This window comes from Chroicocephalus ridibundus, chromosome 2, assembly GCF_963924245.1.
Source record: "Chroicocephalus ridibundus chromosome 2, bChrRid1.1, whole genome shotgun sequence".
Taxonomy (NCBI): Eukaryota; Metazoa; Chordata; class Aves; order Charadriiformes; family Laridae; genus Chroicocephalus; species Chroicocephalus ridibundus.
In genome coordinates this window covers 98,676,427-98,695,504 of record NC_086285.1, presented here as the reverse complement: position 1 = coordinate 98,695,504, position 19,078 = coordinate 98,676,427, and the positions used below count along the sequence as shown (strand labels likewise).

At 39.1% G+C, this 19,078-nt stretch overlaps 1 protein-coding gene across 1 annotated transcript in view; it reads left to right on the top strand.

The window, feature by feature from the left end:
- Positions 1-19,078, top strand: part of MOCOS (molybdenum cofactor sulfurase) — a 224,782-nt gene that overhangs the window by 28,755 nt on the left and 176,949 nt on the right. The gene's annotated exons all lie outside the window — the stretch shown is intronic.

Here is a 19,078-nt window from a genome sequence, read left to right as displayed (position 1 = left end):
CAACTTAGGTACTTGGTTGTTGGTTTTAGGGATTTGTTTCAGGTAACTCTTGCTATTTTATGAAATACGTCTTTATTGAAGAATATGTATTCTTTGAGTTTATTTGCCTGCTTTTAATGGCCCTCTGTGCAGGGAAAGAAGTGTCATGGATTCCTTTTTGTTTTATCATCTTCCTTAACGAACAAAGATTTCTCCAAAACACACCACAGAATTCAGATCAATAGCAGTGGAACTATAGCATTGTAGTGTTCATAGTTGTAATGAAGAAAATCTGCCTTACACCTTTCTGGTGCTTTTTCTCTGACTCCACTTTTATAAGGGTGTAAAAAAACAAGTTTTCTAGCTGGCTCTAACCTGTTTCTCCCCCTCCCCCCGCCACTAACTTTCTGGAGAAAATATTTATATCTCTTTCTTTCAATACCCTCTCTTACGCTGCGCAGGATGACAACCTATTAACGTAGGGCCAAATGAAATGAAAACAGATGTTCCCATCTATAAGGAACAGCCGTTTTCAGAAGCAGACACTTATAGCCAGGTACAGCAATACCTACAGCCCTGCAGAGTTTCCTGAGCATACCCGTGTTCTCTCATGCAGCGTTAACATTCTGGTTTCTGTTTATTCTCAGTGCTATTTCAATGTTGCCATTTAATCGTTCTTCTTATGAAGGCACAGTAGAAAGTGTAGCTGTTTCTAGAATAATTACTATTGTACTCTGCGTTCTTCATTGTTAGGGAGTAAGGAAATAGATCTCCACCATGTAACTTATATAGATTACTTTAAAAGTGCTGACATCTTCAGCTTGTGTTATTTTTGCATCCTACTTTAAATAAGCGTGAGACTTTTATAAGAGCAGGACAGGAGATAACAATAATTGTACCAATGTTTCTATGGGTTTTCTTTTGTTTTAAAAAAAGCCCTCTGCATCCAAATGAATATTTTCAATATGGCACCTAATAGAATTTGTCATTTATCCCTATAGAAATTCAGCCATTATTCCCCAATAAAAATTTTAAAAGCATAGTTGTCAAAAAGGCGTAGTCATAGAAATTCAGGCAGAAAATGCCCCAAAACCACTGTCAGTAAGTCATCTATCTAAAAGGCAATAAAAGTATATTAAAAATCTATACTTCCATGCCATTGCAGCTAATCAAAATAAGCAATATGACAAGACAGTGAGACAGGCAGCTATGTCCTGCATCACAGCACATAGAGCATATTTCCTTAGCGAAAGAATAAATCAGTGGGTAGTTTCAGGAATCTTAAAATTAATTGCTTGCTTATAATTCGGCTTTTGGCACATGGCTGCAGCCAGAAGTATGGCTTTTTTTCAAGTGTTTGACCCAAGACAATCATCTTGGGGTCAAACACTGGAAAAAAAAAGCCATATTGGGGGGGGACTCGTATCAGAGCGTATAGAGATAGGACGAGGGGTGGTGGTTTTAAACTGAAAGAGGGTAGATTTAGACTAGATATTAGGAGAAGAGAAGGCTCTGGGGAGACCTTATTGTGGCTTTCCAGTACTTAAAGGGGGCCTACAGGAAAGATGGGGACAAACTTTTTAGCATGGCCCGTAGCGATATGACAAGAGGTAACAGCTTTAAACTAAAAGAGGGAAGGATTAAACAAGACATAAGGCAGAAATTCTTTACTGTGAGGGTGGTGAGGCACTGGAACAGGCTGCCCAGGGAAGCTGTGGATGCCCCATCCCTGGAAGTGTTCGAGGCCAGGCTGGATGGGGCTTTAAGCAACCTGGTTTGGTGGAAAATGTCCCTGCCCATGGCATGGGGATTGGAACTAGATGATTTTTAAGGTCCCTTCCAACTCTAACCATTCTATGATTCTATTATTTTTTTAATTATTATTTTTAATGTGATTTTCTGATGAGATGACACAAGCAACTAATAAAAACAAACACAAAACTTAATTACTTGTTTATATTTTTCCATATTGGTGATAGAAGCATCAGAATAGACTTTCTTAATCTGGCAGTGTACACTGTTTCAAAGTACAAAGCTGTATGATCATATTTGTTTGACAGACAGAAACCACTCTTGGAACATGGATTTGCAAGAAAATAATATAAATAATTAAATATTTGAGTCAATGGGTGTTTTCTACGATTTACAAAATTACAGTAATCAAAACGGCTTACCTCTTGACCAACTCAAGTACAATAAGAGTAAAAATAAGTATTTTAGTCTTAAAAACATTGCATCTTTTTACTTGAAATGAACTGCTGACATATTTCTAACATTGTATCTCAACATTAACCATGAATGACACTGAGAAGAGGAAGTAAGATCTGTAATAAACCTTACCTAAATGTATTAAATGTATGCATCAAAAGATTATAGATCCTTTTTATGACTTTACTTACGGATGTGTGGAAACGCCATTGCTCCATTTCCGTGCAGCTAAAGAACATGAGTGCAATATCTCCTTACGGTGCTGCAGACATAATGCAACTCAGAAATTCATTACATTGAGTATTAAATAACCCTTTTCCCATATGCAAGCATTTTACAATACTAGCTTTCTGAATATTTTAAAACATTGTCCTTGTAGATCTTACACTTGTAATATCAAATAGTGCTGCAGTGTCTTCTAAGCAGAGCCAGACTGAAGTTTTAGCGTCGTTTTATGTTTGTGGTGTGTTTAAGATATGCAACAGGATGCCTTTTTCATTTAAACACAGTGTTGTTGAATTTAATAGAGTTCTGATGTTCATCCTTGAACTTTCAGGTACTATGAAATATTAAACTTAAGCATCCTTTGGGAATTCAAATATATATTTAAAAAAAAGCAAGAAATTTCAGCTAAGATTTCAGCACCAGGCATCTCCTAGATGCTGGCAATATGTGTATTATAGAATTTTCTCACTGAAGCTAAAAGGATTTGGCATTGAGCTAAATGGGATCAAGTTTAAATATAGAACCAAAACGTGTATTTCTATAAAGGCGTCTCTCAAAATATGCCATCTAAGTGAACTATAAGAGGAGAATAATCTCTGTGGCCTGTGCAAAAAAAGGTGCATGGTCATGCACAAAATGTGAATGGCTTAGTATTTTAGAAAAATATTTACTTCTGTGCTAAAACACACAGGTGGTACTGGACTTAGGTAAGGAAGCAGTCTTATAAATGCTATTTATAATTTAATTTATATTGTATTTGTAGAGATCATTTCATGATAGCAAGGTAAACCTTTACATTCCTTCAATAAGCATTGTGCCTTGCTTATGAAATAAGTTTCCATTCCAAGTCTTTTTTTTAAATTATCATGTTCTGAAATGGTGCTATGCTTTATTCCCAGGTTTAAGCAGTTCTGTGTCTGAAAAGAGTAATATTAGAACTGATGTACATGAATGTACATGTATGTACATGAAAATTGATTGACCTCTCCTACACAGTAAGAAATGGTAGATACAGTATCTGCTTAGTATTGATTTGTCCTTTGCAAAGGTCATCGATGGGAGACTGTACAGATGAGTGACATGCGAGTGCTGCATCCTGTCCTCCTTAATGGTACCTATCAACTTGAAAACCTTGTTTCAAAACTAGGATGGTTCATCCCCGTTGCATGCTCGTTTTATAACACCATTTGCAGGTGCTGCTTTTTCCTGATCCCGCTGCTCAGCTGCCAGCATAAGTCTGAAATACCACAGTTGGTGAAGTCTTGCAAAAAGAGACAGAGCTCACTGGGGTGACTCTGTACATGACACATGGGAGAAGAATTAGATGATAATTATGAATAATGGACAGGTTTTTTTGGAAGAGCTTGATAATAGGCAAGAGGGGTGATCTTTTTCCTCATGGTTCATGAAATGGTTTTACATAGGCGTGCAATGAAACAATCCCAGTGTGCCCACTGTGAGCTGGCTGATACCTAGATGCTGTGCTCTTATGCACTGAGCGACAACAGAGCAATGGCTTTGGTGCAGATGCTTCTTGTTTCTCCTGGCCTCACCTAGCCTTTTATGCAACTGTGAGAACTTAGGTTTTTTTATTCTTAGCACTAAAAGAAAAAAGATAGTGGTATGGATAGTAAACTTAAAATGAAGACAAAGGACTTCGGTTTATAAATAGTTGTTTCTAGGAGTCAATCCCTTACTTTTGGTGAGTTTACTCTTTGCAATCCTATGCAAGGTAGTAAAAAGCTTCTGGACAGGGTAACAGGTACTGATATTTTTTAATGAGTTCGGAGACTGGTTTAAGAACCGACGAAATCGGTCTGATTACCTTTGGAGCTGTGCTCCTGGACTTTCATCTCTGTTTTAATAAATTCGTTAACCATTAACTTGATAAACTGAAGCTTTAGAAAGGAAATTGCTAATACTGTCTGTTAATCTTCTGGTAGTCACCTTTATAACTTTATGGTTTGTATGAAGAGATTGCAGTAAATAAAATTTGTACATTCATGGTCATGGTCTTTAAGTAATCTTTGTTGCAAAGAGAGCCAAATCTGGAATGCATCATTTATTGAAAGAAATAAATATTTCAGTAAAATAAATTAAAATCTGGAGGTCAAGATTACTACTTTATGAACACAAAGGGTGAAATGCTTCTGGGCAATTCTGAATTTAATTTGTATGGGTGGTTAGAGGCTGTTTTGCAAAGAGGTCTGAAAAAGGGTGGATACGACCTTTAATTTTTTTCCTTCACAATTCAGAAAAAAACCTCAGGAATCTGCTTTTATAATGTGTCTGTGACAAAGAAGCAATCGAGAATAAGTCTAAAAGTGATCTTGCTGTGCCACTGCTCTCTAAATAACATTCAGAGTAGGGAGAATGGTACAGGCTTACTTGGATTCAGGCCACCATGTGAGTTTGTGTTTTTTTAAATGCATACAGCCTCGCTGCCTCCTCAGCTGCTCTTTTGGCAGGGACCTGATGGCCTCTGTGTCCACGGGGAAGCCTGCGAGAGGGCACCTGAGCTGATGAATGAGATATTCCAATTGGAACAAAATACATTAATAAAAATAGTGACATTTCCCCAATGCAAATTCTTTTTTTCCTTCTCTTCATCTCGTTGCCTCTTTCAGGGTTTATATGGAAGTTTTTTTCCCTCCCTCAGCCGTACAATACTTGTAGAAGAAATGCAGTATTTCTCCTTCTTCTAGATGTGGAGTTGCTTCCTAAGGAGCAGTATAGTGAGACACCGGTCTGTGACTTTTCTGGTAACACTTGTTGCCCTCACTGTTTAGTGAGTAGTAACATGGTCCTGTCCAGCTGTTGGGAACCCGAGCAGTCCCTTTGCTGGCTCCAGGGGAACTTGACAACCTCATTACTGGCCTAGATGATGGGTTTTTTTTTAATAAAGGCTTTTGGAAGACCAGATATTTAGCAAAAAAAGTAATTTCTGCCGTCCCCTGTGCTTGACAACTTTGTTTTGACTTCAGTGCACTTCTGTTTCTCAGCATAAGTTATGTAGCATTGAAGAGGTGCTCCATTTGCTTCAAGTGAAGTTACGAAATTTTGAATGCCATCTTGAGTTATGTGTGTTGTCCAAAATTTAGCTGGTATCTTTTCTCATGTCTAATTTTTTTGAAGACTGGAGACACTTTCTGTTTTGCTCCACCATCTGAAACTTATTCAATGATCCTCTACCAGGAAGTGCATGACCGATGGAGGTTTAACCTATGCTGTTTGTATCTTCTGTTATATTTAACATCGTAACCCTGGAAAAAGCCTAATTCATCTATGGTTTTAGAAGCACAGAGATCATTTATTACTGCACCATTTTTAGTAGTTTCTAATAATCTTTCTGTGAAGTTAGCAAACGCAGTTTTGAGCTCCATTTTGAATCTTATTAATTTCACTTGTAAAGCAATCTGAATACTTCATCTGTTGTTATAATTAAGTTGTTGAAGAGACACTACAGCATTCCCAAGGGCTTCCCCTGGTGGCATCTGTGTCTCCATGAATCTGAAATTCCTGGTTTCACTACTGCTGAAAGGCAGAGCTTTTTGCACTCATCCTTATATTTGCTACCTGAGCCCCACCTTGCTGCAGTTTTAACCAGCAGACTTCAGTCCTTAAACAGTCATTACTTGCATTATGAGGTTTTTTTCCCCATCCAAAAGCATGTCAATTCTGACTCTACTTACTGTTCTGTTTCCTCAGCTCTTTGGTCCTGTTTTTGTTGCACGCACTTCATGATCCTGACTCGATTTTTAGTCCTTTAAACAGTGGTATCCACTGAAATGGTTGTCACTGTGAACAGGGGCTTGCTAGTTCATGGCATATTATTTACATTTTAAATATGTATATATATTTCTAAACTACTGGTGAACTTTTAGCCTCCTGAATATAGTGATGTATTCAGGAACATCCTTTTTTTTTCCTCCAGAAGCAGCTGTGATCTGTAAGTAGTGGCAGCTTTGGGGGCAGGTGACTCTGCAGTGTTTGTGATTTCATTACTTTTTTTTTTTCTCTCAGTTGTGATGTAGCCTGAGAATTATCTTCTGTCCCTGTTACACCAAGTATAACTGCATCTGCCTTCTCCTCTCTAATAATGTCATTGGTTTTTATGCGTTCTTCCAGACTATCTGTAACTCATCTAGTCTTCTAACAGACAGAGCAAACATATTTGTGTTGCCAAACAACAGCACATGCCTTTAGCTCTCACTTTCTCTGATGAGCAGGTTATTTACAGCACCCTTCTAGATACTGTAGTTCTAAATGCTAGGGGTTTTTTTCTCTTTTGCTGCCCTCTGCAACCTGCTGTCTTGCTGAAAGTGTGAAGGCCCAGTAAGGGTTTTAGGGTGCCAGGTTTCAGGACAGCCAAGTCATAAAGGCATCCCAGCTGATATGGTCCAAGAGTATGGGAATGCACATGAACTTCAGGGTTTTTGTGTCTCATCTCCTGCTGTTACATGGTATTTCTAATCTACTGTTGATGATCTTTTCCCCACTGTGAGGGACAGAAAAATGCCTCTTCCACTGCCTCATGAGAAGCCAGTGTCCTTTTGTTTCTGGTGTGTATGCTTTGGATTTTATGAAGACTCCCAAGGCTTGTAATGAATCCAGGGTTCACAGTCAATGGCGTTCAAAAGAGCTTTTCAGCACTCAGGCTTTTCTCAGCCATCCTCTTACCACTTCTTTTCATTTGTCTGTCTTTATCTTTTTGAAGGTGTTTAGTATTTCACTACATTTTTGGCACAATACTTATGGATGGTTTTGATCGCTTGATTTTTATCTGAAATCATGTAAAGACACATTTACAATAACTGTTATTACAGCCTGCCGTTTTAGCTCTTTGTGTATTCCCGTGCTTTCTAACTGGAGTAAGAAACTGTACAAATCTCTGAAGTGTTGTGGCTGAGGCAGTGTGTGAAGGCCAGGACTGAGCCTGGATTAAAACAGACCTCCTAACTGTACTTTGTTGTGTTCCTCCTATGTAAATAGTGTGCTACAAGTGGATAATTTCTGTATTATTGTCCATGACCGCAGCATAAACTTTGCCTGTTTTTATTTGTAACGAGTTAAATGTGTTGCAGTAATAGATTGAAAGGAGTTTGTAAATCTGTCAGCAGCAGATTACCTTAGCCAAGGAAGAAGCCTAAACAACCATGAAATAGGTCAGGTAACCAAACTTGCCTGAGCCCAAATGGGTATGAGCAGTTGCCCTCCTCCCTCCTACTCGGCTGACATAGCTGCTCAGAGGAAAGAGGGAGGCCTTCCAGTAGCACTTTCCAGCTGTCTTGAGTGGCCATCTCTGTAAATGGGGTGCTGTTGCTTTTCTTCACGTCTCCCTCTTTCTTCTTTGAGTAGGAGAAAGTTTTACCACATGCCAGCCTTACAGGGCACAGTCTGGGCCATATGCATTGTCTGAAGGCAGTGCACGAGGGTAAATTTCTGTCAGTCAGTGAGAAATCCTTGCTGTGTGGGATAGAGTCCAGTAATGGGTATAATATGGTGCTTCATTTGTGAGAGGAAAGTAAAATAACATGATGTACTTTATAGACACAGGTAGAAGTAAGAAAGCTCTATGGTTTTTCAACACATTGAGCCATACCTGTGAAAATTTAAAATCAAGGATACATAATGTAGCTCACAGTAGCAGGTCAAATGCAAAAGACTTCATCTGAAAAAGCGTGGAACATTCACAAAATGCTCCAAGTTTATCTGACCATGTTTGCCTATTTAAACATCCAAATGGGATGGGATCGCTATAGCAAATAGTACTGGTATTTAGCGTTTGTAATGAACTTCAGAATGAGTTTGATGAAGTATGCTTTTAGTATAAATTGCAGTTAAGCTGCACTGCCAAAATGTGATATTATAGGTGGTATTCTTAACAATGAAGTGCAAATGAAATTCTGCCTGCTTTTAATTAAATAAGCACACACTCCACTGAGTTTTGGAAATTTAATTCTCTTAATCTGAAGTCTCAGGCCCTGAACAGCTATTGTAATTTGAAAGATAGCGCTGATACGTTTCAAGGCTTTTTGTACTTAACAAAATACTCGTGCTGTTTTCTTTTGTAAATTTGGGGCCCTTTTGATTTCTTCATGTGTGTGAAAAAGAGCTAAGATAACCTTCTTCCTGGTTGTGGTCCATGAAAGTCAGAGCTGTAAGCATGAGTATCAATGAAAGAGCTAAAGCACCTGGATTCTGGTGTTTCCGCTGAGGGGTTGTGGTTGTCCCCTAGGGACAGCGCTGTATGTGAGGAAGGCAGGCCTGGCGACTCGGAGCCGTCACAGGCCTTCCAGAGTGGGAAGGGATTGACCACAAATTCTTGCTGGGAAGGTGCCCTGCTGTTTTTAAACAGCATGGCTTTCATAAGAGGCTGGAAAGCCAGGTGGCTGAAGATGTTCCTATGGACAGGTCATAGGGCTTGGAGGAGATTCCCCTGACAGAGCCTCCAACTAGACGTAATAAGTTTAGGCATACTAGTGCTAATTACTTCGTTCTCAGTGTTGTGAGGAGATCTCCACAGCTGATTGAATAGAGGGGGGAAAAAAAGGAAAAATAACTGTCAACATTCATGTGATACTATGCTTTGAGTTATGTGCCTTTTGGGAGAAATGAATATATGCTTCATCCTTTTCCGCTCTCCCTAATTTAATTATTATATGATTCATGTTACTACAAACTAAAACAAAGATGGATATAAAGTTGTTTAAGAACGAGAAATACAATTTTATTTGACAAGGGTACATGACATGAAGTAAGGTCTTGTTAATTAGCTAGTGTGTAGAAAATGCTAATGTTTCTTGTGTTTGGTATAGTCAAATTTAAATGTTTTGATGCTGGTTTTTGCATACAAAGATGTGCATTCAAACCATTTCAGAACATATATAAGAGATGGCAGTCTTTTTGAAAATGTTTGTATGTGTCATTTATGTTTTGGAGTCATCTCAGTTTTATTTTCACAGCCTGAAGTATTTTTTGACCTCCATTATAAGTAATTTAAAAACAGTGGCATATAACATTTTCTGTGGCATTGCTTGACTTTGATTTTCAAGTCTAATTGAGGTTTACTTGCAATGAATTTGAGCTCTCAAATCACTTAAGCCATTACTGTAGCAGAAGCATTCTGCCTTTAGGGTGTACTTGTATTTCTACATTAGCAGAATTGTGTTTTGTACCTGTACACTGAAATTCCCATATCAAACCCAAACAAGAGAAATGGAAATGAGATCCTCTTTTTTGCTCCCACTTTCTACGTGGGAGAATTTTGCTGGAGTAGCTGTATTGATTTGTTATCATATACCTGACCAATGTGGCAGCTATGGCAGTAGAATTAGGTAAATATGGAATTAAGCATTTGGGGAAGCTATATTCAACATAACTTTTCAAGAAATCAGAGTTATAGTGCGCAATTAACAGCTTAATGGACCTTTACCTCTTCTAGCAGCTCATTTTAAATGAGACAGATTGCTTGGCAATGTTTAATAAAAAGTTTGATTACATACAGTGTGTAAAATGAAGACTTTAAAATTAAGCATATTCAGAAGTAATTTCTCTCCAGCACACGTGGGTCGCTAGAAGAAGAGAGCGTGTGTGAACTTGATAGCTTAGAATATAATTACTGAGGTGCGAAGCATATTGTAAGTCATTTAAAATTCGTGAATGGCAGCTCTGTGGGAAGGTTCAGTCACAGCAAAATATAAATGTTGCTAAAGTTGTTTTTACAACCACACTGAAAGAAATCACTGAAATGGTGATTTATTCTGCGTAGCATGCAGATCACTGCCACTTTCTAGAAGGAAAAGAAAAACCAGCAAAATACTGTTTGGTGAACAGAGGCCTTCAGACTTATCCTTCATTCATTCTGGTGTGGAAAAGCATTTGAAGACAGCTTTTAAGGGAGCTGCGAGATGAGTTGCGACATAAATCATACTTTACGAGCTTTGGTTGTGTACTGTTACTGTCTCCCATGGCCTCCTTCCATGCCTCTTCCAGAGGTTCACCCTTGGTACTGAAGCCAGCAGACTGGAGCTGCTGGTGACAGTCATTTTTTAAGTCCAGATTCTGGATGTGGTGCTGTGGACACGCACATGACGCTCAGTGCCAGCTGTGGCAAAGGTGGGTAGTTTTTGGCAGGCAGTGGGGCAGGCAAATGGAGGTGGTCAAAACCACTGCTGCCAGACTCACAGCAGCTCATAATAATGGCTGTAGCGTGCAGGATGCCTATGGTCCCTGCTAGGCTGGTGTCCTGTCTCTGAAAATGGGTAGGTAAGATGGCAAGTACTCCCCTGGAACGCGCCCATCGGTCAGTGGTCTGAGTGGATGCTCAAATTGCTTGAGACTTGCACTGACTTGTTGATCTGGAGCTGGAAAGTCCAGGATCCTGGATATCACTTGGTAGAGAACAGCTCTCAGAAGGTTTTACGTCTGGGCACATAGTTCTCACCTGTCTTGTACATTATTCCCACTGTTAATGGTGTTGGGGGAGTTGTGGTAGATTGGTTTTGGCTGTATGTAACTCTTCTGCTTTTGGGTCTAGCACAAGTGTGTTGCCCACTAAAAGCTACCGGTACAATGTGAAGAAGAAAATGAGAATCTTAAATTCTTCCTAGCAAATTATGAGAAGATTATTACTGCGTTATGCAACATTTTAGGGTCTGTTAGACCCTAAATTAATTATTTTCTATTAGAAAATGAATACGTGTTCCTCCGCTGCATTGGTAGTCACACTGACACTGAACTTTCTGAACCTACAGTGTTTGTAGGTTGATAAACACAATCTGTTATATGCTAATCGTATTACATTTACTTATTTATGTAGGTAATTTTAAATGGCGCCTCTCACCATTGTACTAGGTGCTTTGCAGAAAAATTAAAAACATAAATTACATAAGCTACCTGCAGTGGGTACAGTAAACTAGGGCTGCTGATAAAAATGACCATGAAAGCATATAGCTGAGTTATCCGAAATAAAACTACAGACGCAGAGAGGTATGCAAGTCAGGAGAGAAGAACTACTAGTCAGATGCAAAATTAAATCGTGGGTTTCTGTGCTCTGTTCTAAGTCCCAGCAGCAGTTTGTACCAGGCCAAAATGATTAATGAACTGGAAATGGTGTTCTAGTGAATTTAATCATGTATTTTCTACATTTCTTGAATCAATGTTTCTTCCCTTTTGCTTAGCTCCTCTGCTCTAGGTATTTGTTCACAGGTTTATCTGGTGATTTAATAACAACGCAAAGGGATTGTTACATTTCCCTTCTGCTACTGTGGGCAGGTGATATGGCTACAGGAATGAGTTTTGCTAAGCAGAGCAGTATTGAATACAGAACCCTATTTTGTGCTCTGTTATACCTGTGTAGTCCCTGTGATGTGGCTAGAAGGCTGGTAGTCTGAAGGGAAAAAGAAAAAAAAAACAAATTCAAATCTGTGGATGGTTGGCTACTGAGGTACAAAACTCTTTGGTCTTTACCTATGCAATTTTTCTATTTCTGTGGAGCGGACTGAGATGGGAGGCCCTAAAATAATCTTGAAACCCCAGAGGGTTCTTACACTTTTATGCAGCTGCCATGATTTTATTTTTATTGCTTACATTTTTCTCCACTCCCCTAGCCCACTCTTTAAACCCAAGTTTTAGGAAAAATTCTGCTTGGGAAGTTTCTCAGCCATTTTCACAGCTTTTTGCTGCTGAGCTCCAGATTTTAGGACTTTTAGACATTCTTTTCTCTCCTCTAGTTTTATTGCACAGAATAAGACTGATCTCATATTATTATTGTCCAGGGAAGAGTTATACTTTAAGGAGAAAAGACATACTGACATTCATCACCGTTTTCTGTGATCTTAAATTTTTTTCCTGCTTGTTTTCTATCATCTAAAGTATTATTTTCTCACTTCATAGGCTGCACTGGTTTTACCTGAATGTTCTAACTCCTCAGCCCCTCTTCAGTGATTTCACTGTTAGCGGCATCACTTTGAGATATATTTCCCATTTAAAAAGAACTATATGAGCTCTTTTATGTCCTGATATTACCTATGTAAAATAGATCTTCAAACCAGCCCCGCTGCTTCTGAAAAGCTGCTAGAAAAGCAACAGCCCTTAAAGCTTCTAGCCAGGTGCCTCCCTTGAAAAGATTTGAAAGGGATGCTGTGGACATCACGATATATATGTATAATGGCAGCAGACTTTTAAAAAATACTCTGCCTTGAATAAAATGCTAACCATATAATAACAAAACAAACCCAAACCCTGGAATAGCATTTAAGATTCCTGCATCTCTGCCTCTGTGGGACTCCGGTCCTGCAGCTGGATCTGTATCTTACATCTGTGCAAAGGCTTGGCACTCCCTTGTCAACAAAGGGAGACTCCTTGCACTGACTGGGAGATTGTGGGTGTTAAAGCCCACAGCTGGGACTTACGCTCCCAGGAGGAAACCTGACATGGTAGCTGTAAATATTGGGAGACTTGCGGTATCTCCCTTTTCATTTTTGAAAGCTTCTGGATTGACAGTACTAGCGAAGAGTACAGTGGGCTTGTTAGTAGGCTCGAATGGGCATTTTGCTTGACTGCCTGGTGCTCCTGTGTGGCTTGGCTCCTGACAGATGGCACGCTTCATAGCAACAGCCTGCTCACTTTTTTCCCCACCAGAGGTACTTATTTGGGTGTATTTCAACTGCAGCTGGTAAACCCAGCATCTGTTTTATCCTGGACCAGAGGTCTCTGAGTCCTCTTTCCATCAGTAACACACTGATCTGGAATTTGACAGCATCCTCAGGAGGAGCTTGAGGTAGAGATGTTACCAGCGATTGTGTCATGACATAAAGTTACTCTGCATTCCCCCGAAGAGGCTAAAATTATCACTTGGGTTTGGTTTTAGATCTTCTGTGAGTTTTTACTGTGACAATTTGCTTGTAACAACAGGACAGAAGTCGCACCAACAACAGAGAGTTCAGGTTGGATAATCAGAGGGAAGAGAATGCATGAAGCTGAAAAATATAAAGTAGATCCTATGTGTGCATGTCTAGTGGAGGTTGCAAAAATATTTTCCTAAGTAGCCTTCTCTGCCTGATTTGGGCCAAGGGTTTGAAACTTCATTTTTTCCCTGAGGATGCCACTAACCATTGGTCAAAAGACTCGGTCCCTGAAGTACTGCCTTTATCCAATTAATATTAGTTATATGGGAAACAAGTACAAAGTGGAAGAAGATAGATGCACATTTTCTCTCTCTCTCTCTCACCTAGATTCTGTGATACTGGAATTTTCCTGAGCTTCCTGGTCTCAGTCTCTCAGACAAGGGAGTTAAAGCTCAGTCTCTTGCATAATAAGCCCTGTAGCTGGTTTTGTAATGGGGTTTTAGCTACTCTGGGATTTCCTTTTACGTCTCCCAGAGTGTTTGGGTTTATCCTGTGTGAAACATGGAAAACATAATCACAAACACCTGTGGGTACAAGAAACACTGTTCTCCCCAAACCCTTTCCTGTTCAGCATTTGGTTTTGTAGACAACCTGGAACAACCTGTGAAGTTTTCTTACTTTGGTAACTGCAAAGACCCATAATACTACCTGGACGATGTACGACTTTGCAGCTGTTGCAATATGAGACTTACTCTGTTTCTGCCTAAGTCACTGGAATTGGTTTGCTGACAAGGACAGGAAGATGTGCACTGTTGTTCTGGTAAAATATTAAAGCCCCCAGAGGTACCTAATATATAAAGGTGTTTTTAATAGTGGATACATACATTAATATGGTGTCCTTTTTTTTGTCCGGTGAGAATCGATCCAAACTTGTCTTCCTTTTGTCACTCATTTTGAATTTAATTATCTATATGTAAGGATCTCACATTGATTGCACAATATAAATGCCGTGTATCTTTGAGCACAAATGATGGGCTGGTAGAAATTTAATTGCTTACATTATTTGATAGTAGCTGCAAATACGTCTATGTAAATTATGAAGGATCCGCATTCCTGATAAGAAAAGTTCACTATGGTTTTTGTAGTCTATTCTATATGCACAAAACTAGAGAGACTGTACTGCTGTAAGTGGCCTCTAATTTCTTTTGATAACTCATGTGTTCAGTTGTCAGACAGTGTTTGTTTACATACCCACTATAGTTTGGACGTGCTTTAAGAGGTGGGGCACATTATTTTGTTTAAATTTTGCACAGAAATCTGTGCAGATGTTATGCAATGGATTGTCTCCCAAACTGCGTGGGGATGTGTTGCCAGTACCAAATATATACTAATATCCTTTTCCTCTAGTCTCCTTATCTTTCATAAGCCCCATGAACCAAGAAGGGATTTCCTTTTGCAGGAGAGCTGAAGCAGAAGAGATATTATACATTATAATAATTAATAATCCTATTTAAATGAAAATGGCTTGTTATTACCATTACCAAGAAAGAAAGCAACACCACATGACAAATGAATGCTCAACTATAACCATTATCTGAAAGTACTTTTGCTTCCTTGTCCCTGTACAATATTTGAGTTGATTTTAGCAAGGAAGAAGACAGGGAATATTTAGCCTTGTGGAGCAGTGCTGGAGTGTCTGGTTAATAACACCTGGAAACTTGCTACCATCTGAAGCATGCTGAAGTCAGTTCTTTTTAGAAGGTTTTCTGAGTTGCAGAGATAGGGGTTGGAGAATCCCTCATTCTTCAAAGAGGATTTTCCATCAGAAGCAAGGATATGCTTCTTTCTTCTGCTCGCAGAATTCAAAGATAGAGGATTGGAGGAATCCTGTAGATTTTCCAAAAGCTGTTCCTAATTCATTACTGAATCTCATAGAGTTTTGGCATTGTTAGGGTTCGTGTTTCTGTGACAGAAACTATTTTAAAATTACTACTGCCAAAATCTCTGCCTTGCTTAAATTCACATATGGTAGAGGACGGACAGTCCTTCATTCAAATAACTTAGTATTCCCTTAACACTCAACATTTTAAGGTAGACAGTGACAGAAGAGGGGAGATCCTGTTTTTTTCCCTTAGTTTGCAGACAGGTAACTGTGGTACAGGAAAGTGGAATGACTTGCTCGAGCTTACTCAAGAGATTAATGTATGAAGTAGATCCACAGATCTATGAGTCTCACTCAGTAGCTGAATCTCCAGACAGTGTTTTGTGTTGTACAGAGCATGTATATGCACAAAAGAAATTCTCTTTAATCAAAACCAGAGTTGATGTACAATAATACCTGCATTCCTTCCCTCTCTCCACCTTTGTTGAATTTTTGTAATCCAGTTGTTATCGCTGGAGCAGCCTTCCAGCGAACAAGGGAGAGACAAGGTCTTCTGCATCCCTTCTTCCTTGTAGTTGCTGGGCATGTACCATCCTTCCCATCCCATTCCTGTAGTCTATGAGTATATCCTCAGAGCTGCCGATTATAGCTGTTCACACCATCACTTGGGCGGCAGCAGCAGCAGAAGAAATCTGGTGGATTTGGCACTGCCTTCCTAAAGACATCTGGGTTGTGTCTTTCTCTGCTGTTTAGGTACCTCTGCTTTATATATATATATATGTCTGTCTGTGTGTGGGTATGTGTCTGTATATAGATATGTAGGCACGCATAGAAATTGTCAGGAAACTCATACAGTGTTGTTACATATTTGATGCTTTTAACCGATAATAATTTGAGGTGATTTTATGACCAAATAGTTGTGCTAAGTAACTGAAACGCTTGAATAACACTGTAGTCATATCACTTAAAAATACAAAATGTTACAATGAAGACTCGTATCTTCAGACCACGTCCTCCTGCAGGAGAAAGAATTGCTGGACAAGCATAGGTTCCCCATTCTTCTGGGGTTTGGGGTAACCCAACATCCTGGCCCAGATTTCACTTCTACCCCTAAATCTTGAAAGATCTAAAAACTGAAAAGAAACGGTGTTTGGATAATTTGATGTTATTTGACTTTGGCCATTTTTTGTTATCTTAAAAGTGAACCAGAAGATCGTAATTTTTCATTCGTGAAAGTCAAAGCGTTCCCTACTGTCTCTCCAGACAGAACTTGACCTTGCAGAGTGCTATGGCTAGATGAAAATAAACCTTCTGTGAGCTTCCCTGCTTCTGTTGTGCACAGAGGTAGCCGCAAACCTGCTTATTATTTTGTTGATTTTTGTGTGTGCCTTTGTGAGTTCTCAGTGTACAAGTATGTGCTTATCTACCATCGCCTACCTGAAACGTGAAAGAAATTTATATAAAAGCCTTTGATTTTTATCCCATCTGAACATTAAAAAAAAAGAAATTCATTTGATACAATAAAATGCTGGGGAGGGGGTGTGGAAATGGAATTAATTTTTCTGAAATGCTGATGTTGGGGAATTTATTATTTTTTGTGTGACAATCTGATATAATTGGACATAAACTGCTAAAAAAACTGTTAATTAAACTGATCGCATCATTTTGGCACTATTTGTATACAAGCTGGTCAGTTTAGTTAGTTAATTTTAACTACCTCAAGTTGAGATTGGTATCTAAGGTAGGTAGAATAAATCACTTTTTAGGGGTGACTAGTGTAGGTTTAGATGATAGAATTAGGTGAAGTGAATCCAGTCCCAGAATCTAAAAAAGATTATTTACTGTTTGTATTTTGATGGTGTAATTGCATTTATTGAAGAAAACATACATTTTAGTAAATGTCTGGTCCAGAATTTTAATTTGAATTACGTGGGGTGCAAAGCAGGCCAGTGGGGAGAAAGATGATGATAAGAAAGGAATTATTTTATTTTTCAATGACAGACAGAAATGTTGGAACTAAGATTGATATTGGCAGCTGTTATTACTGCTAAAAGAGGCAGAAATAGTCATACTACCATACCAGAGAAACCTGAGTGAAGCCGTGACTTACATAAAACAGTCTACATCTGAGAAAAGCAGGAAAATGTCATGAAGTCTTTGGTGTGAATCCTGGCTGTGTTTGTGGGAAACAGTCAGCCCAGCTCCGTTCCCGCTGGTTGGTCATCAAAGATAGCCACTGCACTTCAGTCAATGAAAACTGTAAGAAGTTGGTAGGTTTGGGGTCAATCTTTTTTCGTGGGGAAGGAGAGGGATAAAGCAGTGCTGTTCTTTGTCACTGTATTTCTTTCTCGTCCAGCTGTGGGGCAGTAAGTTTCCTGTGATCAATATAAGCAACTATGGTATGGTCTGTATCAACAACTCCAGACTGTGTGACTGGAGACAGTATGTAGCGAATACTCTGTCCTTCATGAATTACAAGTTTGGCACATCATTTAATTTGGAGTCCAACCTTAAAAAAGGAATAGATTTTGCTCACAAAAAAGCAGCCATGACAAGGAAGGTGTAAAACCAGAATTTTATTCCACTTGACGAAACCTACTTAAAGCTTACTTTTGCAGAGGCTGTGAAATAACAGATTAGTAAGAGAGGATATAATTCTTAGTGCAGAGCTGATGTTTTAAGTAGCTAGGTAGGAATACACGGCGTTACTATCCTTCCCTCTGCCAAATAAGTGAAAATGAGAAGAGCTCTTACTTGCAGAAGCCTGTGCGTTGTTTTTGTCTGTGCTATAGCCCCTTTAGGGGAGAACTAGTAGTGCTAGCAGCATATCTGTGTGTTTCACAGCCTGCTCTTTAGCTTCTTTTGAATCTACAAATTTTTGGAACAACTCAAAATCTTTGGAGAAATAAAACTATTTACTGAGAGCATGTTATTAAAAACTTGTAAGACAATCAGATACATAGTTATTTTTATCCACCATTCGGTATAGCTGTGAAGCTTTTCCACATGTTTGAGTTGTGGAGAGAGTTTAGGATACATTAAAGTGTTCTTTCCTTGAGAGAACATGCTAGACAGTTTTTTAGTGGTGGTGTAAGATGAGCCTAAGGGCTGTTGTTTTGCAGTTACCCATGGCTGTACAAGCCATGAAATGGTAAAAATTTTACCCCAGCTCTCAACAGCGTAAGCTGGACTTTAGTATTAAATATTAAAACAAGACGTCTGCCTGCTCAGTTCTTATTTTCACAAATGCCTTCCTCACTGCAACTCGAGCAAGCAGGTATGAGAAAGAGGAAAGATAACCTCACCTGTACTGGGGCTCCCAACGTGGTTCTTAAGCTACAGCTCAGCCAGTGTTAATAAAACAGGGAAAGCTTCAGTTGAATCTTTCATTTGCACAGGACTGTTGTCTTATCAGAAGCAATGAAATTGATATATGTAATGAATAATTTTTCCCTCTGTGCTTGGGTCTCCTTAAAAAGGAGAGAGCAAATTTTATTTTCTGAGAAGTCTGGGCAGCAAATTTATAGAGGGAATATATTTCTCACCTAAGAAAACTTATTAAAGGAAAATATTTAGGCGTGCGAGTGTGAAGGAGCCACAACTGCAGTGGTGAAATGTAGACTAGGAAATGTTGCAAGGAATTACACGCTTGTCCAGTATTCTGCCTAATTAGCATTAGGCATGTTTGTGCATGTAAATACAAGCTTCCCTCGGGTATACTTTGCAGTTCACACTCAGAGTGAAACTCAACCATGGGACATCTACTAATGTGCCAGCTGCGTCATTAGTACATTTAATGCATCTTAAAACATTGCAAAGCAGGAATGTACTTCAGTGAATAATAAGCACTGGAGAGGGAGGGGAATATGTTGGTGGTAGTCTTACTAGCGTGCTCCTGTCTGAGGTGTTCTCCTGGTGGTAAAATGTGGTAGTA